The sequence below is a fragment of the Rhipicephalus sanguineus genome, chromosome 9 (assembly GCF_013339695.2).
Source record: "Rhipicephalus sanguineus isolate Rsan-2018 chromosome 9, BIME_Rsan_1.4, whole genome shotgun sequence".
Taxonomy (NCBI): Eukaryota; Metazoa; Arthropoda; class Arachnida; order Ixodida; family Ixodidae; genus Rhipicephalus; species Rhipicephalus sanguineus.
In genome coordinates this window covers 76,470,434-76,493,238 of record NC_051184.2, presented here as the reverse complement: position 1 = coordinate 76,493,238, position 22,805 = coordinate 76,470,434, and positions in this window count along the sequence as shown.

Below are 22,805 nucleotides of genomic sequence, written 5' to 3'. Positions count from 1 at the left end.
TTTGTGCGGATTTCTCACTGTTTCCGCGAAATAGCATTCTTTCAACTTTGATAGCATTTCGATTCTGAAAACCTTCTAGAACTTCTTCGTCACTGAGATCTAAGAAGTCGTTTTCCGAGATCACACCATACACGTGCCCATTGTTCGATGTGCGGACCACTGGTCCGCGCAAAATGTGGAGCTCACTCAGAGAGTAACTCACCAAAATTTTCCTCAACCGTACTCGGACTCAATGTCACCAAAATCTTACTCAGCCGGATTCACTCCTACTCAAATAAACGGATCGATCCGAGTTTTAGTGATGCCGTGCGAGTCGACTGATAAGTGTGTTAGCGCAAAATGAGCTCTTTTTGAACATGGTGTCAATGCTCTTTAAAGGGCCCCTCACCAGGCCAGATATCAAATTTTAGTTAGACGCTGGAAGTTGTTGTGTGCCGAATGAAGAGCAGTATGCCGCAAGAATTTTTCAGATCGGTTCATTACGAGTTGAGCAAAAAAAATCACAGCATATCCACGGAGTGAATGATGATGAGTGGGCGAAGCTACAGAGGTTCATCGGTAAACCATGAATCTTCCGTGAATTCTGCCCAGTACATCATCACCGACGTGAGATAGGGCGCGTTTATACTAAAGGTTCGATGAGAGTTATGACGACTTGCAGCTCACTTTAATTTTACATGTACGCTGTGAATTTTCATTGTTTAGAAAACCATTGCTTTAGAAAACTTCTGGCGTCTTTCGTTGAGCAGCTGGCGTCTTTTCGTTTTGCTTTAGAAACATCTGGCGTTCTTTCGTTTTGCGTTTAGAAAACATCTGGCGTCTTTCGTTGGTTTATTTCATCAATCAACGGCGTTTTGAACAAAATATTTATTGTTTAATCACGCACAGGAGAAATCTCACCAGGCACTACCTTGGAGGTAAACAATGGCTGCTAATGGGAATGAGAGACAGAAGAAGTCGGCTTTTAGCTAACACTTACACTTCTACTTCTACTAACGTTTCCTACTGGAACATGCCAATGGCTGCCAATGGGGAATGAGTGACAGAAGAATTCGGCTTTTAGGTAACGCGCACACTGCGAATTTTTTATTGTTTAACAACGCACAGGAAAAATCTCCCACCGGCACTACCTTGGAGGTCAAGATCTGGTACTAGCGTTACGACTGGTTACGCACTACGTCGACTACGAGGGACGAACGGGTGCCGCCTTAAGGAGCTTCGCCCCTAAAACAATAATTTGTAGCGGCGCGAAACCATGATGCGAGGAGACGAGTTTCAAACCCTTGCCACTCGCCCCGTGTAGCCTTAGCAAGCCAAATCTCTTCCCTGCCCTCTTCACTTGACACATACCCATGAACACGTCATGCGCATGCATGGTCGCGTGCGCATGACGTGCCCGAGCCAGCCCGAACACGCGAGCGGCGTTGCACGGCCGCTACCTTTTTTTTTTATGTAGCGGCCGTGGGCGTTTTGTCGGCGTTCTCTGTGGTGTACTGCCTGTTTCTGCGGGACGGGCATGAAAGTTGAGACATTTGTACGGGCACGAGAGTGGCCGTATCATGAGCCAATGCCGTATCAACGTTTACTTGGACGCGGTAGAATAAACGAGCATAATGAGTGCTCGAACGCGCCAGAACCTTACTTTCATTTCCAGGGCTGGCGTCTGCTCGATGCGCTAACCGCGGGGACACGAACGCAGGAGAAAGGGAGGCACATTAGCCCTGCATCTAACTGCAATTCAGGAAAAAAAATGAAAAAGACGCACACATTCCCTATGCGTGTCTCATTATTTCTCTCAAGTTTTATTAATCAATTCAAGCAACAAATTACACAAACTACACATGTCGTGTCAAATAATTGTCGCAGCGTCACGTGCTACTGTTGGCGACGTCAGAGCACAGTCGTCTACGTAGAAGAGCGACATCACAGCACTACCATCTACGTAGGGCCATTTTCTCATGTACGTCATCCCCTCATTCTCTAAGGCGCGCGCCCGTGAGAGGAAGCGCGAGCAGCGTTCACCTTGAAATTTCACCCATTTCCGCGGCGCGTAGCGTTGCAAATTTTGGCAGACGTGATCGTGAACGCTCACTGTATGCATTGCGCTCGTTAGCTCAAAATTGTCAAACCTGGTGAGGGGCCCTTTAACACCAACATCTCACATAATCGGTGCTGTACGTGACCCCTTTTGATGTCTCATCTTCAAGTACGAGCTATCAGTGGTTACATATCAGTAAGGTCATTTTTTAATGGAATACACAACGTTCACGATATATTTTTATTAAGAACATTCCGCGCACGGTTTTGTAGGGGGGGGGGGGGGGGTCGAAGACCCCCCGCGTGCCGTAGCCCACTGATCTAATCAATATTGAGCTGCCGTATCCAACGCCATAGTGCGTTGAAGGTTGTGTGAGTAGACATGTATATAAACGTAAGTCTATAGGCTGATAGTATTGCTGAAGTTAGATAGGACCACGGGTCGGCAATAAACATGGAGCTCACTCAGACTTATTCAAGAAATGTATTTCTTACTTAGGATTCACTCGGACTCAGACTCACGGCTCGATCTGAGTCTGAGTGAGTCGACTCATGAGTGAGTTTGCCGAGGTACGGTGCGGACACGGTGAGTGCCACGTCACCAATGTATTTAAGCTCAATCATTTTCTTCAATTCGCCTTGTCCTTCAATTCAAGAAGAAAGTCACCGCCAATCATCATTGTGGCCTTGTAGCCCGGTCCATTTGTGTTTCCAAGACATTTAGCTACCAAGAAAGGGGACAATTTACGAGCACATGCGTTGCCTTCACTGCGGATTACACGGTAATTAGGAAAGATCTAATTGCTTTTCTGAAAGAATTGACAGCTTGCTTTGCCTCGCCCTCTATTCTGAGCTCTATTGAAAGCAAAATTAGCTTCTTTAGCCATAGGAAGACTCCATATGTTTGGCGACAGCGCCAACTGCCCACCAAGGAGATTAACAAGGGGACGTGGCAGAACTTGCAACAAGACTGAAGAACAACGCCAGCAGTACGCCGTCACTATAACCAAACACGGTGTTAACGGTGCAGCCAAGGTTGTGTACTGGCACAAGGTTAACCCTTGCCGCCAAGACAACTACCGATTTCCCCCGGCTGGTTCAATTAGGGGGTGCCATCTACGTGAATCCGGGGCCAAAGGGGTGTGTTGACTCTGGCGGAGGGATTATTATTATTATTATTATTATTATTATTATTATTATTATTATTATTATTATTATTATTATTATTATTATTATTATTATTATGTTGTTGTTGTTGTTGTTGTCAGCCATTCGCTGCTTGTGGATAAACTTGCACACTTTTGATGTTGATTCTTCAATTGTGAATCTCCTCCATAGCTATCTTCTTGATAGATCATGGTATGTTGCCGTTAATGGCCAAACGTCCTCTTCTATAAAGCTACTAGTGAGGTTCCTCAAGGATCGGTACTGAGCCCACTCCTCTTTTTAATTTATGTTAATGATGCTTCTTCTGTCATTCGGAATTCTTCTTTCCTTTTGTATGTCGATGACATAAAGATATTTAAGGAAATTCGTTCAGTTATCGATTGTCGCTTGCTGCAATCTGATTTGTGTTCTTTTTCTGAATGGTGCAGGAGCAATAACCTCTCCCTAAATACTTGAAAAACCAAGGTAATGAGTTTCACTCGAAAAACATCTAGTGTGCCATTTTTATATTCTGTCAATTATGTGCCGTTGTGTAAGGTATGTGAGATCAATGATCTAGATGTTCTTCTTGGTAGCACCTAACACTTTTCTGCTCACGCTAAGCGTGTTGCTTTGCGGGGTCTTCGCACCCTAGGCTGTGTTTGCAAAATGTCTAGAGAATTCCGTTCTCCTGTGCCCTTCCGAAAATTGTACACCGCGCTATGTCTTCCTCAACTTGACTATGCATCTGTGATCTGGAATGGCATTCCTAATTCCAGCAGCAACGTCATTGAGCGAGTCCAGGAAAAAATTCCTAAGCATTTACAACCACCATTTCGCTAGAAATGACTCTGGATCTCGTTCTAATGCTGCTGGATTATTATCATTGCCATCACTTTGCTGCCGACGAAATCGCGCTGATCTGTTATTTCTTTACAAGCTTGTGCCTGGTATCATATCCTGTCCTGTACAGCTCAACTGTCTTAATTTCCGACTTCCACGCAGGCTGACCAGAGAGGAAAGACCTTTTCATGTAACCGCCTGCCTCTGTGAACATTCGACCATTGGCAGGATACAACGTCTGTACAATGCTTACTTTTTGGAGGTCGATGTTTTTCACAGCTCCCAGTTGTTATTCTGCTCCGAGCTTTGCGCTGTACTTACATAGCCTCGTACTCTGTTGACATTTTTTTAGGGGCGTAGCTCCTCTTAGTCTAACCTTGTCACGTCTCCGTTGTCCGGCGTAAAGGGCAGTATCTCTGTCCGGCGTAAACGGCAGATGGCGCTGTCTCATAGAAGTACATACAAACTGCAGTTCAGGGACGACATTCTAGATGGCGCTGTACACAATCTGTGTCGTCATCACCATTTCTCGTCTCATTTCATAGATGGCGTTGGTCCAATAGAATTGTGTGCAATATGGCGGTTGTGTGAATCGACACAAGATGGCGCTAGAAGTGCCGCTGCTCTCCGATTGGCTGCTGCGCGAGGAGCGAGCGCCCCTCTCATTCTCCTGGATCGTCGCCGTACGTGTCGGATCGTTGGCGGAGCATGAACGATGCGTAGCGGCGGGCGCTCGCTTGGCGGTAGCCAGGCGGATCCCGTGACGGTGCGCGCCATGGACGCCGCTGCGAAACGGGCTCAACGAGAAGCCGATCCCGAGACCATGATTGCTTCAGGAGCTTCGCCCAGGCTCTTCATCATTCCCCTGTGGATATGCTGTAATTTTTTTATGCCTGCGCATAGTTGTATATGTGCAATTTTATAACGTTTTTTATTCCTGATATTTCATTATGAATGTCTGCCTTTGTTTTTGTTTTTTTCCCGTGCTCCAGTACAAAGGCCTCACGGTTGTTCCTGGACACATTAAATGAACGTTTATTAAGATTGTCACGTGGTCGTGACGTCGACGAACACCGCAGGCGACGTGTCCAAGAGAAAACTCTTTATTTGGCCGAACTTGTGGCCGAGAAACCGAAAGTTAATTTACAGCAATACACACGGTATGCATTGATAGCGGCAGAGCATCGGCCGTCGATCAACTGACAAGTGGTGATGTGCGTCGGCATTTATACATGTGACGTCGAATATTCCAGTCTTATCACTGGTGGTCGCGCAAGCTCTGGAATAATTTAGGCTGTTCGCGGCCTGCGCGCAATCATAACAAAACGATCTACAACAATCGCGAAGCTTCTCGAACAATGAGGCGCGGTTTGCGCTGAGCGTTACTGACAGTCTTTGTGGGCGGAAACCGAATACAGAAAAAGTGATAATAAGAAACTCACGTGGCAATTCCCCACATTGAAAAAGCATCGTCGCGATGCTTAAAAACATAACATGTATATATGCAATACTGAAGAAGACTAATAAAGAAAGCAAACAATAAATCCTCAGCTGCGTTGACGAGCATAGCACGGTTGAAGACGCACCACATGCACGACCTCGGGCCAAGCTCGGCGCCTCTGAGAGTTCGTGATGCCGTCAGAGACAACCTCGTAGTCGAGTGCGCCGAGACGTCGAAGTACCCTGTAAGGTCCAACGTATCGTCGAAGAGGCTTCTCGCTCAGTCCACGTCGTATTGGCGTCCAGACCCAGACACGGCCGCCGGGCTCGTACTCCGCGAAGCGTCGTCGAAGATTGTAGCGACGGCTGCCGGTGTGCTGCTGGGTCTTGATGCGCAGGCGGGCGAGCTGTCGAGCTTCTTCGGCACGTTGTAAGTAAGCAGCGTCGTCGAGATTTTCTTCGTCGGTGACGTTGGGTAGCATGGCGTCGAGCGTCATCGCCGGGCTCCTTCCGTAGACCAACTTGTACGGCGTCTTCTGCGTCGTTTCTTGGACGGCCGTGTTGTAAGCGAATGCCACGTACGGAAGGACGGCGTCCCACGTCTTGTGCTCAACGTCGGCGATGCTCAACATCGGCGAGCATGTCGGCGATGGTCTTATTTAGACGCTCGGTGAGGCCATTGTTCTGCGGGTGGTAGGCGGTGGTGCGGTGGTGGCTAGTCTCGCTGTACTTGAAGATCCCCTGAGTTAGGTCCGCACTAAAGGCTGTACCTCTGTCTGTGATGAGGACCTCTGGGGCGCCATGACGCAAGACAATGTTCTCCACGAAGAACTTGGCTACCTCGGCGGCACTGCCCTTGGGCAAGGCTTCTGTCTCGGCGTAGCGCGTGATGCAGTCAGTTGCCACGACGATTCATTTCTTGCCGGAAGTCTACGTCGGGAACGGCCCCAGTAGGTCCATCCCGACTTGCTGGAACGGCCGGTGAGGTGGTTCGATTGGCTGCAGAAGTCCCGCTGGCCTAGTCGGCGGCGTCTTCCGTCGCTGGCAATCTCGGCAAGTCTTAACGTAGTGGGCGACATCGGCAACAAGGCGTGGCCAGTAGTATTTTTCCTGTATTCTGGCGAGCCTGCGGGAAACACCGAGGTGTCTAGCCGTCGGCTCGTCGGGTAGGGCCTGTAGGATCTCTGGTCTCAATGATGAGGGCACGACAACAAGGCAGTCGGTTCGAAGTGGCGAGAAGTTGTTCTTCAGGAGAACGCTGTTCCGTAAGAAAAACGACGGCAGTCCTTGCTTGAATACCTTCGGAACAACGGCGGTCTTGCACTCAAGGTACTCTATAAGGCCCCCCAGTTCCGCGTCGGATCGTTGCCTTTCGGCGAAGTCGTCGGTACTTATAGTTCCGAGGAAGCAGTCATCGTCGTCGCCTTGCGGCGACGCGTCGACGGGCGCACGAGACAGGCAGTCGGCGTCAGAGTGTTTTCGTCCGGACTTGTACACGACGGTAATGTCGAATTCTTGAAGCCTCAGACTCCATCGTGCGAGACGACCTGAAGGGTCCTTTAAGTTAGCTAGCCAACATAAGTCGTGATGGTCACTGAGAACTTTGAAGGGCCTGCGATAGAGGTAGGGGCGAAACCTTGACGTAGCCCAGATGGTGGCAAGGCATTCCTTTTCTGTTGTGAAATAGTTGGCTTTTGGATAGTGACCGGCTAGCATAACTGATAACCCTTTCAAGGCCGTCAGTCTTTTGCACAAGGACGGCACCGAGTCCTACGCTGCTTGCGTCGGTGTGTATTTCCTTATCGGCGCAATCGTCGAAATGCGCAAGTGTGGGTGGCGTCTGCAGGCGTCGTTTAAGTTCCTCAAATGCTTGCACTTGCTCCGTTTCCCACCTGAATTCAACGTTAGTCTTCGTAAGAAGCGTCAGTGGTTCGGCGATCCGTGAGAAGGCTTTCACGAAGCGTCTGTAATAGGCGCATAAGCCGAGAAATCGGCGCACGGCCTTCTTGTCGGTGGGTGGCGCGAAGTCGGCGATGGCAGCTGTTTTCCGCGGGTCTGGGCGCACCCCAGACTTGCTGATCACATGACCCAGAAACAAGAGTTCGTCGTGCGCGAATCGGCACTTTTCTGGCTTCAGGGTGACTTCAGAGGCCTTGATTGCTTGAAGTACTGCCTCAAGCCACCGGAGATGCTCGTCGAAGGTCGAGGAAAACACGACAATGACGTCCAAATACACAAGGAACGTCTGCCACTTCAATCCGGCCAGCACGGTGTCCATGACGCGCTGGAACGTCGCAGGTGCCCAACAATGACCGAAATGCATGACCTTGAACTCAAAGAGGCCGTCGAGTGTTATAAAAGCGGTCTTTTCTCGGTCTCTTTTGTCTACTTCGATCTGCCAGTAGAGGGTCTTGAGGTCCATCGACGAAAAGTGCGTCGCGTTGTGAAGTCGATCCAGGGTGTCGCCTATCCGTGGGAGGGGGGACACGTCCTTCTTTGTAATTTTGTTCAGGCGCCGATAACCAACGCAGAATTAAAAGTGATAATAAGCAACGCACGTGGCATTGTTAATGATATTATGATTATTATTATCAGTATTATTACTTGCAATAAAAGCTTTTGTATAGCCCACATTTTTTGGTTTAACCAAATTGCTCGTTCACCCTTAAATTTTCTATTCTGTAAATTGCTATATTCTTCAGTTTTATATAAATTTCTAAAATCGACCAGTTTATGGCCAATCCCCCCCCCCCTCCCAGTGGGTTTGAGCCCCAGTCACTTAGGTGAACAACAACAACGTCACGAATGCTTCCTCCGAGGGGCGCCGGCTGCTTGGAGAGAATAAAAAAGCGGCATTCGCGTGATTGTTCCTTACTGACAGCTATGAAATAACGAAGATAGTTGGACCGCTGTGTAAGATGCTGAGCCAGGGCCTAATGGACTGTGTGGTAGGCCGAACAGGTATGCAACTAAATAGTTACAGCGCAGAAAAACGCAGACAGGAAAGAAGGCACGAATCTGCGTTTTTCTGCTATGTAAATATTTCGACATGAGCAACCAACTCGCCCAAGAAATCGCGCTCCAAGGTATGCAACGCCAGAGGAGGCTCGCCAACCACAAACTAAGGCACGACAGGCTTGTCGGATTCTGATGGGACGTTTCAGTCTTTAATGCATCGGCACACAGGCTTTCGCCTTTGGGTCGTCTTAGCGATAGTTAGGGCTCCATGTTTTCGGTGCTTATATTTCTTGAAAATCGGCGGGTGTTTATCGGAGTTGATATTTTTGGCGGAAATTCGGCGTTTATCGAAGTTTATTTCTCGTGAATCCCCAATTCTCCGAAATTCGAAGTTTTGCATTATTCTCAAAACCCCAAAATTTTAGACCAATTCATATGTGAATACTAAAACATCAAAATACACGAAGCCCATTTTATTTTTTCTAGAAGGTTTGAATGCACAAATACATATATGCACAAGCGAAATACCTGAACACAAAACACCTGTATCTATGCGCATAACAACCTTAGCTTAATGCTTATTGTAAAACACGCAACCATACTTTGCGAGGCTGCTGTCAGGGATCGCAGCGCGCTCCTTTCGATTGACGACTGTCAGCTTGAAAAATGCCCTTTCAACATTAGCGCTAGAAACAGGATGCGCCAGAAGACGCAGCGAGCAAGTCGTGTACAGCCGGTACAGCTTCAGACGATGAAGTAAGACTCTTGAACTTCTCATATTTCGTTCCCTTGTCATTGTCACTGCCCAAGAAAGATAAAATGGCGCGCCAGTAGTCCAAAATACCTTCTAGAGCTTTATAAAAAGCGAACCACCTCGACGGACATAAGGTATGAGCGACTTCAAGGACATGCCCATGGCCAAGCAAACAAGACCAAACTTACGGCGCAGCTCCCGCGACGACTTCAATTTCAACAGGGCACGAACAAAATCTTAATATAATAATACATGGGGTTTAACGTCCCAAAACCACGCTATGATTATGAGAGACGCCGTAGTGGAGGGCTCCGGAAATTTCGACCACCCGGGGCTCTTTAACGTGCACCTAAATCTAAGTACACGGGCCTCAAACATATTCGCCTCCATCGAAAATGCAGCCGCCGCGGCCGGGATTCGATCCCGCGACCTTCGGGTCAGCAGTCGAGCGCCGTAACCACTAGACCACCGTGGCGGGGCGCACAACAAAATCTTTAACTACATCAAACGAGCTCGACCCGATTCCATCCTCCAGAGCGTTGTTTAGTAGGTGGCACGCATCTTTGAAGTGAAGCGCCTTGAATTCGGTGTTGAATTCGGTGTTGCAAGTTTTTGAGCTTCTGCATGTAGGAAGCTGAGTTGGAGCACAATGCAACTACGTCGCCTAATACAGCTACGCGCGGTATGCTTTAAATCGGTCATACCAGAAGATGTATCAATGAGCACTTAGAACTTGCCCTTTCGATAAAGAACGGAACCAGTCTAATAAAAATTTGGGCGAGTTGGTGTTGGTCCAGGTCATATTAACACTTGAAATCGGAGTTGATCGGATAAATTCGAATTGGCGAAAAATTTACCGGCGAATGTTTATCGGATTTTTTCGGATAAAACCGAAAACACGAAGCCCTAGCGACAGTGTAAGATGCTCAAACATTTTGAATTACTGTTCCTGTTTCGGATATCATGTAAGCAAAATCGTGTAGAAAAATATTACGGGCGCTTGGTCTATCAGGAAAACGGGGGCAAACGAAATTTGGCGTGTGCCTGCCTGACCTTGTGCTTTTCTTTCTTTCTTTCTTTCTTATCCATCTATCCATCTATCTATCTATCTATCTATCTATCTATCTATCTATCTATCTATCTATCTATCTATCTATCTATCTATCTATCTATCTATCTATCTATCTATCTATCTATCTATCTATCTATCTATCTATCTATCTATCTATCTATCTATCTATCTATCTATCTATCTATCTATCTATCTATCTATCTATCTATCTATCTATCTATCTATCTATCTATCTATCTATCTATCTATCTATCTATCTATCTATCTATCTATCTATCTATCTATCTATCTATCTATCTATCTATCTATCTATCTATCTATCTATCTATCTATCTATCTATCTATCTATCTATCTATCTATCACCTGGTGCAGCGCTTCCTCCATTTTTTTTTCCATGCCGGGAATTTGGCCGTAACCCACGCGTTTAGCGGCACTCAATTGCCGCTCATATTCGAAGGAATTAAGCGCTATCGAATTCCTTAATTCCCATATCAACGACACAGGGGCTAGGTTTGTTTAGAGCTGTCAGCGTATATTTGACCTTTCAAGTTAATTAAGATTACTGGCGTTTTATGTGCCAAAAGCACTGCATCATCATAAGGCACGCCTTAGTGGAGGGCTCCGGAAAATTTCGACCACCTGGTGTTCTTTATCGTGCAGTGGTATTGCGCAGTACGCGGACCCCTAGCATTTAGCCACCATCGAAATGCTTCCGCCGCGGCCGTGGCTCAACCCAGGACATTCGGGTCAGCAGCCGAGGACCATAACCACTATCTTAGCGCGGCGGGAAACTTTTCACGTTCTCTGTGGTTCCACCAAGATCTGGATTTTAGTTTTTGCCCCTATAGCTCAGCTTGTTGCAGACCTCTCTTCCAGCTTTCCTCGCCTCTTCCATGATCAATCTGGCATAAATCTAACCATAATGTAACGCATGCAGCCCAATTAACGACCGATTAACGCGTGTTTTACTCACCCCCGCTGTCGAGCAGCTCTGCCGATGATGGATCCCTTCGCACAAATTCCTTACAAACGACGGAACAAGTCTCGCACTAGCAGATCGGCGCACACTTCACCAGAACACACGGCGTCCTCCGTTGGAATACACAATCGGACACCGCCTTGTCGCACAGAACGTCGCACTCGCTATGGTACTCAGTTCCACGGCTTGCCGGCTCCGTACGTCCGTGCAAAAATTGTCACGGGGGCACGCACACACGGCGGCAGGTATCACAGGTTGCGGCGATTGGTAATCTGTGCAATCTTGCTATCGCGTATCACGGCGAGGGGGAGAAAGAGAGGAAACGGGCGTCGATTAAGAAAGCGATGTCTGCGCATGCGCAATGCGTATAGATGGGCACGCTGTGTTTATAAATGCGTGACTGCTTGGAAGATTTAGAGATGAAGCGTCTCTCAAAAAATAGCTGAAATTGCCACAGGCACGCGTGTAAAATGTCGTGTACCAGCCCCTGTTCGCAGCTGTGGCCGAATAATTCGATCACAAAGGAAGGGGAAGCTATGTGTTTACATAGTCCTTCCTTCGCCGAATTCTCCAAGTTCACCACTTATACGTACTCATGCATGCATGCCCAATCACCGGCATGGATCTGTGGCAGAATACTGGGCTCCCACGCACACGCTCCTTTATGCATTCACCTAATACGATTCAAAGGTGAAAGCTATGTTCTTCTTCTTTTTCACAGTCGACTGCATCCATCCCTACCCCGCTCCACGAAAGCTTTCGGCACCTAAAGCGGTACTGAAATGCCTCCGGTACCGGAGGCGAGGGAAGCTTTCTACAGCTCGTGCTGTTTTGCAGTGCGTCCAGGATCGGCCCATCATTGACACCATGATTTTTTGCATCCCTTCGAGTTGACGCCGCCGCTGACGGTGACTTTTCGCATTTGATGAGGCATCTAAGGCTCTCGCGTTAACAAGTCCGATTCTTCATTGACCCATCCTGATAAGTGGTACGCGTCATGAAATAGGCAACCCGCCACAGTGGTCTAGTGCTTATAGTGTCCTACTGCTGGCCCGAAGGTCGTGGGATACAATTTCGAATTTAATTGGATAGTGAGCACTCCGTGCAATGTGTTCGTGCCCCTTCTTCGTCTTCGTTTTCTTTTCGCGTTGTTGCCTCGATTGAAGTGCTCAACAAATCTAGCTAACACGCTCACCTTATGAGTCTTTTTTTTTGCTCATCGTAAGCTAGCTTCCAAAAATTGCAGCGCCTACTGATAAGTCGTTAGGAAAAATTCTCAGTGAAGAATTGTTCGCACAGCGATGTGGCACATGACTCTGACAGTTGAGCTGTTACTTGCCGAGACTACAATATCACTGTGAGGTACACCGTCATGTCGGGGACTCCAGATTAATTTGGACCGCCTAGGGTTCTTTAACGTGCGCGTCCATGTAAGCACACGGCTTTCATTGGCCCTTCGCGCCAATTTAAACGACAGCTGTGGCCGTGAAATGAACCCTCGAGCTTAGTGCCCGACACCTTAAATTCCAAGCTACCATGGCTGATGTCGTACAGTATACAAAGAGACGGCTTGACAGCGTTACGCTATCACTGAAGGTACTTATTATACCCATATACATTCACTCTGCGAACTTGTACAGCTGCCAAAATGATTGGAGGGCAACCATCTACGTTTCCGTTGTGGAACGAGATACTGTTCGGCTATTCCGAACATAAAGAAAAAAAAAGCACCGTAGGTGTTGTTCAGCGTATGTACTGCTACGCGCGTTTATTGCTTTATTTTGACGTATTCGGGTGTCACTCAGAACAACTGTTAGCAACACCCGGCGCAGACCGCGCCACATAGTTTGGCAAGCTTCGCGATTGTTTGAGATCATTCTGTCAAGATTACGTGCAGGCCGCGAATAGTCTAGTCTATGCAAGAGCTTACGCGAGCACCAGCGATGAAGCTGGAAGGTTCGATGACTGATGTATAAAAGACGGCGAGTTGCACCGTTGATCAGATTACTCGACGGCCGACGACTGTTTTAGTCTCTGTCAGTGCACAGCGTGTATTTCTTGTAATTTCACGTTTCATGTTCCGGGTACATGTTCTCCCAATAAAGAGTTCCCTATTTCCCAGTCTTGCTGCGCCCTTCCTCAGCGTCACAACCACGTGACACTCATTAAGGCGCAACGAACACCTTGAAATTGTGAATTTTCGTGGTTTCGTAACGTCACGTGAGAGGCAGGCAATATTAGTGGACAGAAAACCTCATTAAAAGCGACAGGCGGGAAATATCAAACAAATGAAATATTTTATTTCTATCACTATTTGAATTAGTGCACACGGGCGGTCATTACGCGATGGGGCGTTTTTATACACTATTCCTTGCTTCGCATGACATGCATGCGCTGTGGACATGAGTCAGCACTTTTCGACGCATCATAGAAAGGTGATGGCGGATGCAGAATACAAGCAAAACGGGACAGTTTTATTTTAAACGTGCTCATGCAGCTTTCGTGAAAGCAAGCATGACTTTGCGCCGCTTGTATACCCCTTTTCAATGACCGTTCGCTGTGTGCCGCCATGATCCCGTCTGTGCTGTGGTAAATATTTGTGGCACTCCGAAAATGCCCTCTCGAGATAATGCCGTTAAAGTTTTTCAGCTTTCGTGGTCCCATGCCACGGTCCGGAAAGGAGACGCTCCTCCTCTCCATTAAAAAGTTCTAAAGGCTTATGCGCTACACACTGTCAAAATTCGGAAGGCAAAGTATGACACCTAAGAATATTATTAGTTGAACTTAATAATCTTATACATTGTGATAAATATATATGATTCTCGTAAAGTGGTAAATACGGAGCTTATAACGCAAAACTACAATGCATTTTACACGGGATACACGCACACAATCATACATATTTGCGGAAAATAGTGTGAGAGAAAGCTTGCAAGAACAAGCGGACCGCTCGGGAAAACATCCAGTTCGTCGCGCTTTCCTGAGACGTTCCACATGTACGAAAGTCGAATAAAACAAAAACATGCAAACGAAGAAGGCATACCGCCTCAGATTTGTGCCCCGTGTTCTCATCGTGTATGATAACAAATCTTGAAAACACCAGTGCTTTCAAAACACAATGCAACCTGCTTTCCCTGTACAACGCTATTATACGGATTTTCGGCGGCTTCTACTCAGCTTGGAAAGACGTTATTACAATTCGATCATCTGTTTCTAGTTAGAGGCAAACAGCGCTGACACTATGCCACTGCGAGCTATTCGAAAATATCGTAAAACCACCTGCTACTAAAGTTACTCGAATGAAACTGCTTGACCCATATTAGTGTAGGTTCCACTTCTGACAATCGCAGACGTATTGAGGCACACGCATAAAGCCGTCATCCACAAGCAGTATCTTCCCTCTCTATTCTTTGACATAGAAATGCGTATGATACTACATGGCGATTAGGAATATTCGTTGATATCTCAGAATTGTGTATACGTAGTAGCATGGGAACTGTAAAGGACAGTTAGCTGTCGAATTGCACATACAGTGTTAGTTGGCAATGTTTTATCAGAGCCATTTTTCGAAAACTGGTGCACCAGAGGGTGATGTACTCAGTTGTACGTTTTTTTTTATGAAAGAGATTTCATTTCATCTATGCGTCCAACGTAGGGTGTTTTATTCAATATATTGTCACGTGGTCGTGATGTCGACGAAGACAGCAGTCAGCCCGTCCGAGATGAAACGGTTTATTTGGCCGAACTTGTGGCCGGAAAACTGAAAATCACAGTACAGCAATACGCTGATAGCGGCGAACAGAGCGTCGACGCAGTGAAGCGCGTCGGCATTTAAACATGTGCCGTCGAATATTCCAGCGTTATCGCTGGCTGTCGCGCGAATTCTAGAATAAGCTCGAATGTGCGCGTCTTGCGCGCAGTCTTAACAAAACGATCTACAATGATCGCGAAGCTTCTCGAATAATGAGGAGCGGTTCGCGCTGAGCGTTGCTGACAGTCTTTGTGGCCGAAAACCGAATACAGCAAAAGTCACAAAGAAACGCACGTGGCAATATGCTTATAAGTCCACGATGTAAACATAGAATTTTCTTATCTTGTGACGGTGAAGAACCACTTCTTAGATTAGTTGGTATTGCTTACTGTATGACAAATTGCCGCTATCAAAGACAAAACACACAAGAAAGACACGAACACGACGACATGAACCGCTTGGTGACGAACCAAGCGGTCGAACTGTTAAATGCTATTTGCTCGGCAGACTTCTTTACAGCAAAAGCAACACTCGCAGTGCAACTACAGCGGCCAGCCTGGTCGTGAATAATCCGATCAGCGGGTAAAACGCGCCCGCATTAAGATACTATGCGGCGTCGTTCATTAAAGCGTTATGGGCGGCGCTCGCCTAAGTTCGAGAATAAGTACTCGTATCGCGCACGAGATCTTACCAGAACATGCTACATCAGTCGTGAAAGTGTGCTAGCATTATGCCGTATCCAGCGCCGCGTGAAATCACCTTTATTTTTATCCAGCGAGGCGCAGTCACAATGAAAACAACCACGCGTGCAATTGTTCCTCTCCAGAAAAGCATCCGCAAAGAGAAAACGAAAGAGAAGGAAGAAAAATGAATGCACGCAGGAAAAACAGAAAAAAAAATCCATTTGAGAAAATAGGGTTCCAAAAGTTCGCTAGTGAGCCTAGAATGGCTGAAGGCGCAATACGTGGTCGACCTCAGGTCGTGCGCGGCGCCGCTGAGAGACCGTAATGGCGTCAGTGATGACATCATAGACATGCGCGCCAAGACATAAAAGTCTCTTATATGGCCCGTAATGTCGAAGTTTTTCAGTGAGCCCACATAGGGATATCAGCGTCGAGACATAAACACGGTCGCCGGGTTGGTGTTCGACGTAACTTCGTCGAAGGTTGTCTGTCGGCGGCCAGCTGGTTCTTGATGCGCAAATGGGTGAGTTGCCTGACTGATTTTGCTCTCTGATGGTAGCCTGCGACGTTCACGTTGTCTTCCCCGGTGATAGTCGGCAGCATAGCTTCAAGCGCCGTTGCCGGTCCCCTTCCGTAAACCAGCTTGAGCGGCGTCACCTACATTGTTTTTTGCACGGTCGTGTTGTAAATTATGGTTATGTATGGAAGGCATTCCATGTTTTGCGCTCAACGTCTACGTGCACCGCTAGCATTCCGGCGAGTGTTTAAGCTGAACGCCCGGTAAGACAGCTTCTCTGGGGATGGCAGGAAGTTGCTCGGCGTTCACCTGTCTGTCTGGCTGGACTGCAGAATCGTTTGAATGAGATCCTCACTGAATGATGTTCCTCTGTCAGTGGTGAGGACCTGTGAGACGCCATGTCGTAGTAGGATGTTCTCGATGAATAGTCTCGCCACTTCGGCCGCACTACTTTTGGACAGGCCTTTCTCTTCGGCCTAACGAGCCCTGTAGACGGCGGCCATGATGTCTAATTTATTCCCTGATGTCCACTCTGCAAATGGCCACAGCAAGTCCATCTCTAGCTTCTGCGACGGCGATTGATGTCACTCAATTGACCACAAGTACCCGGCTAGGTTTGTCGGCAATGTCTCGGTCGCTGGCGCTCTCGACATGCCTTCACGTAACGAGCGACGTCGGCAGTAACGCGCAGTGAGTAATGTATACTTTTTTCGTACCGTCGCTAGTGTGCATCAAAAACCGATGCGTCGAGCCACCGGGTCGTCATGCAGAGAGTGCACTCACAACAAGAAGGTTCACGCTGGCGAGAAGTTCTCTCTTAAAGACCCACTCACTACGAAGCGCTCACACATATTTAATCATCATCAGCTGCAAAAGCATCAACAAAGTGAGCAGCTGCGTAGGTTCGCGTGTTGCCTTGCGGACGCGCAGTGGGCCCTTAATTCGCTGATTTACCAAAGGAAGCATTATGTTGTAGTGGGCACTTAAAAATTGCACTTGCAGCAGTCATTCTAGGATAACTTGAAACTGCCAATATTACGTCCACAGACATTCGCTTCCTTGCGGCACAGTTCAGGGATGCGCCGAGAACCTAAGCTAGGCTAGCAATTTTGTGAAGGCGATGCGCAAGGGTCCCGATTTCGCTATGGCGTTCTACTCATGAGGTCGAAGCTCAAGCATCCTTCAGGTTTTTTCGTGTGCGTTGAGCTTCAAAGTACCTTCATGGATCAGTACAAGCTCACCAACTTTCTGTTATCCTAAACTTTCATTCTATTTAGGATCACTCTCCCGCGGGAGTCTCATGCGACACCCAAATAGCTTTATCTTATCACGATATCAGTTCCAGCCTTAACTTTAACCCACATGTTGATGCTCTCTTCTTAAACTATGAAACAAGCATTCGACTATATTCCGCATCAACGGCTTCTCCGAAAACTTTCTCGTCTAAAATTAACAACAAGAGTTAACTTGAATTCGCTGTTTTCGCTAATCGAGTGCATTTTGGGTATGGTAACTCCTACTCATCTAACCGATACCCCGTAGTCACTGGTGTGCCGCAACGTACAGAAGCTGGACCTTTACATTTTCCCATTTATATTAATGACCTCCAAACTCATGTGTTGTCTAACGTTCTTCTGTTTGCAGATAACTCGGCCATACATAGTCACATAAGAGGCAGTGCCGACAGTCACGTTTTTAAAAATTACCTTAACCTTATTGAAACCTAGTGTAACAAATGGTTAATGCATTTAAAATTCATTAGCACCTTTTCATCGCAGGCTACATTGTCAGACAGCACAATATATAGCATTTCCGGCTCAGCAATTTTATCCGCTGAATCTAACTTCTTGGCGTTACAATTTCATGCAATCTCTCCTGGTCATCCTACGTGACTAACACGGCTAATTTCGCTAATCGCGCTTTGGTTTCTCGTCAGAAGACCTACACTTGCTCCAACGTCAATGAAATGAATAGTTTATCTTACGTTCCTTCGCCCTAAGTTGGAATATGCATTTTCTGCTTGGGACCCTCATCAATCTAACCTAACATTCTTGAACGAATTCGAAATGTTGTAGCTTGTTTTATCCGCTCCGTGTATTCTTACTATTCCATAGTTTGCGAGCTTCAAACTAGTGCTCATCTTGCTAACCCTGGGATTGTGACGTCATACATCTAGAATATATTCCTTTTTCACATGCTTGATCTCGTTCCTTTCGAAGTTTAACTATCTTACACGATCATTGTTTGCTCAGTTTTCCCCGTAGGGGTGCGAAGACTGCGGAAGCGGCGCAGCTGCTGGCCTTGCCCTCCTTCTTTCTCTCCTCCTCACCCTCCTCACTCTCTTGCTATATTATATTATATATGGCTCAACACTCTCCCCTCCTACTTTCTGTCCTTCTTACCCTAATGTCACCCCTATTTCCCCGTACTTCCCTTTCCCAACCACGTGGTACACGATACTATGCGTGGCTGCAATATGCTAGGAGCTGCTTGGCACATCCTTCTCTTTCCCACTCTTTGCCATTCTCTACTATAAGTGGGTATGCTATGCTCTACCCTCCTCCTCCTTTTTATCCTTCTTTTTCAGCTCCGCACCCTATCATCAGTCCTCTTCACCCTCACTTCATTTTCCCATCCTAGTAATAAACTACACCACAGCATACCCCGACGATACGCTCTTGAAGAGACTGTAAGAAATAAACGTAAGACCAGGGAAACGAACCAGCCTTAAAACAGGAAAAACGAAACAATATTTAGTGGTATAGAATTTTACCTCAGTGCTTGTGCTTGAAAAAACGGCCGACACCTGGCAAGCGATCACTCTTGACGATACCTTCGCAAGACTGTCACCAGTTACGTCGGCGTCTCTCAGCGATAATGTAGCACTGTTGGAATAGAGTCGGCCCACTGTGGCTCGTAGTATATGGTCGAACGGCTCGCGAAAGTGAACGTACTCCCGAAAGCGATCGTCGAAGAAAATTACCCCTGCTCCACCAACCCCTAACTTCATCACCGGCGCACGCATTGGCGCACTCAGCCACGATCTAGTTGACGGATAGAACCGCGGAGCTGAGCACGGCATTGTCCACAGAATCTTAATCAACGTATGCGATTCTTTTCACACCACCAGTTGTAGGCGTGAAAGAACTAAGCACACGCAACACGACCAGAGCGAAGAGACCGACCGACCTAGAGTGCCTCGATGCGTGCGAAGCGCAGCGCGCGGTCATCAAGGCACTCTAGTCCGACCTAGAGTTACTGTACATGCTACGTTTAGGTAGCAGAGTTGCGCATCTGTCTTCCAAACGCCGCTAGCAACCGTGCATTGCGGAGAAGCTGACGCTTGGGCCTATTTTTGTATTTCTCGACACCGCCGCGGCAGCTGAATTAACACTAGTCATCCATAATCAATGTTTATCGCCGATCTTCGACACGCCAGACATGTTAATAGGCGACACGGTAGGCATGTCGCCTGCAGAAATGGACTTCACCGCAGAGCTGTGGTTACTAGCTGGACCTATGCGCAACTTTGCTACCTAAAGGTAGCATATACAGTAAGTCTAGTCCGACCGCGAACTGCGCGACCTCCTCCGACAAATAACTATGATGGTGAGTCCACGCAAACGCGATGGCGGAACAAACGCCAATTTCGAAGGCCTTGCTTTCGCGAGCGCTACCAGCAAATCTAAAACCAAATACGTCATAGACGCCATCATTGCAATACGAATCTCGAAGGCTATGCTTTTGTTCGCGGCAACCGAAAGTTCCTAAAGCGTGTTGCTTGCGCCACTCATTTGGCCAATTTTACCGTCAAGCCAGGCGACGCTGCCCGGAAAGTCAGCATGGCCGCTCTCCTCTGTGGGTGCTCGGCCAGCTCGGAGCGCACTTCGCGACATGACATACGGGAACAGTCCCGCAGTTGCGACGTAAGAGCGGGGTTCGCAATACGTTAGATCCTAGGGAGCAATGCTGGAACCGGCGGAAAACGACGTAACATCCAGAAAAACGCATCAGTGAGGAACGTAACACCGGGTTCTACAGTATACAAATCTATGCAATGTTTTTCTCTCTCCCTTCTCCTTTCCTTCCTCCTCACCCTCACTTGCCCTTCCCAACACTTTGTATATATAATGTGCATGGCTATGCTATGCTGAAAGCTACTTGGCTCATACCCGCTTTCTGTGGCCACGCCTCCTCTATCTTAACAGCGAAGCTGTTTAGCAAATCGTTCCTTGTGCGACGAACCAAAAAACTGTCATCATCATAAACGGGTATGTGCCACAGAAATTGGGGAAATCCCACTACTCACCACTGGTCCAATAATTATGAAGAATGCAACAGTTATCATGCGTAAAGTGCAGCGTGCACGGCAACGGTTAGCCCAACAAATGTGCCACAAAAGCTGAGTAAATCCCACTACTCACCACTGGTCATCTAAAAATGAAGAAGGCAACAGTTAGCCCAGCAACAAATGGCTGCGAAGCGACGGCGGCGAGCCGAGGACCCTGCGTACGCACAATGAGAGAATACTAAGGAACGGAAAAGGCAACGGCGGCTGCGAGAAGACCCCGAAGCGATGGAAGCCTATGCCAACGACGGTGTGCCCGTAGATCTATGAGAGTTGCGAACGCTTCGTTTCAGCGCGAGTTTCTGTCTCTGGAGGTCGGACAACCGTGTCGTGTCTGTGACTGTGGTTTAATTCGAATCACTCTGCGCTTATAATCAATGTAGGAATAATCTAGAATCACCTACCAAAAGCCTAGCAACGACCTATAGGTAACCTAGAATGAACCTGCGTCACATAGCTAAAGCCTAGAAACAACTTGGAAGCAACCAGATTTGTATTTCGAATCGTCCAGTCGCGCTGTTTCAAACCTTGCGCGTCTTAGTGAAAGCTTCGCAAATTTTTACATGCAAAGCATCTCTTGCTCGAGGGTAGGTCTCGCGGTGGGCTAGTCCGCACTCACACTAAGCATGCAGCTGTGCGTTACTCTCTCCACGGAAAAGGAGGGAGGAGGCGAACCGGTCAAGCGGGTTCCCTCTGTGCTGCTGTCCGCAAGAGAGTCGGCGGGGAAGCAGGAGGGCGGCGTGGTGCGCTTCCGGGGTGGGGGGGGGGGGGGACGTCAGAGGCGGGGGTAACCCGCGGCTGCTTGTCTCACTCACCTGCTGTGAGGATGCGAACGGGTTTCTGTCCTGCTGTGTACTGCATTCCTCCCGGTTGCTGCTGCTTGCCGGCTCAAAAAGCGGGTTTTGAGGAGCGGGTTTCTGGGTCTCTGTGTGCCTTTGCGACGAGGCTGGCGGCGAGATGGCCGCGGTTGTCTACTGAGCCGACTCTCCTGACAGCAATGAAGGAGGGGTAGTGGAGAGTGCTGTCATGGCGCTCGCCTGACCCTTCCTGGCTTTGCCTGGCTGTGGTGCGTTCTTCGGGGCGGTCAGAGCCCTGGCGGCCTTTCGGGTGCGTGTGCGGTACGCATGCGCAACTATAATCCTTCCCTCTTTCCAACAGCTGCGCGTTACTCTCTCCACTTCTCTACCAGCCCCTGCTTGCGCTTCTCCTGCGTTCTCACTTCTGCTCTCTCGGCGCAAGCACTACTCTCCTCCTCTAAGCGGGTAGAGCGCAGCGCGCGCTCAGTGCAGTGCGTGCTATAACACTGTTAATACAACGTTAGTAACACCTTTAATAACGATCCGAGGTCGGTAGCATGCCCAACGAACACCAACGGAACGCGATCGTGCAAGGGCTCCGGCTTTGCATCGCCTCATGGTCCCCTTTAGCGGGAGATGGTGTATTTTTTTTTCGATGACAGCCAGATGCAGTCGATCCGTGGCCCAATCGGACCGTTCACCACCCTCTCCTCTAGTCCTTTCTTACACCCCTCCATCGGCAAGCGTTCGTGCCTGCTTTGCGCTCATGGGTATGTGGTGCCTCACGGCGAATGTCAGATGAGATAATTTTTCGTTCAGTCTTGTTCATATCCGTAGGGCGGCGTCTTGCATCCCTCATCATCACTATCTTGGCTGTCACACTGGCTCTCTAATGCCATTTTCGACAAATAGCACCTGTGTTCGCCGGTGCGCCCAGGCGCTACAATGACTGGACGAAACGGCGTACCAGGGTGCACCGGAGCGATTTGTCGGAGATTCCATTAATAGACGCAGTGTTTTCAAATGGCGAGTCTCCGTTCGTGGCGCTACGCGGGCTACCAACGGGGACACGTCACTGCCGCGCTGCTGCATACATTGCCTTTAAATGTGCCACACGAGGGCTGTGAGGCTGCTGCGGCATTCCTTCGAGCCAAAAAGGAAGGAGTATGAAGGAACAAGTTTGACAGAAGCATGATATAGGAGAGGGACGCCCCGTCTACTGCACCTCTACGGAAACGCGCTTAGGTCGCATGTTTGACGCATGCAGCCGTACCCTTTAGATGGCGTCGCACCACGACAAGAGCCTGAACTAAGGCGGACCAGCGCCAAAGGTTCCCATTGAGGAGCGAGTGTTTGCAGTAGCATTGAGAAAAAGAAATTGAAGATGCGTTGCCCTGGCGCACACTCGCCTAGTTTTGTGGAGACGACCCCGGAGTTTAAAGGGCCCCTAAGCCACCCAGAGGTCGAAAGTTCGTTGTG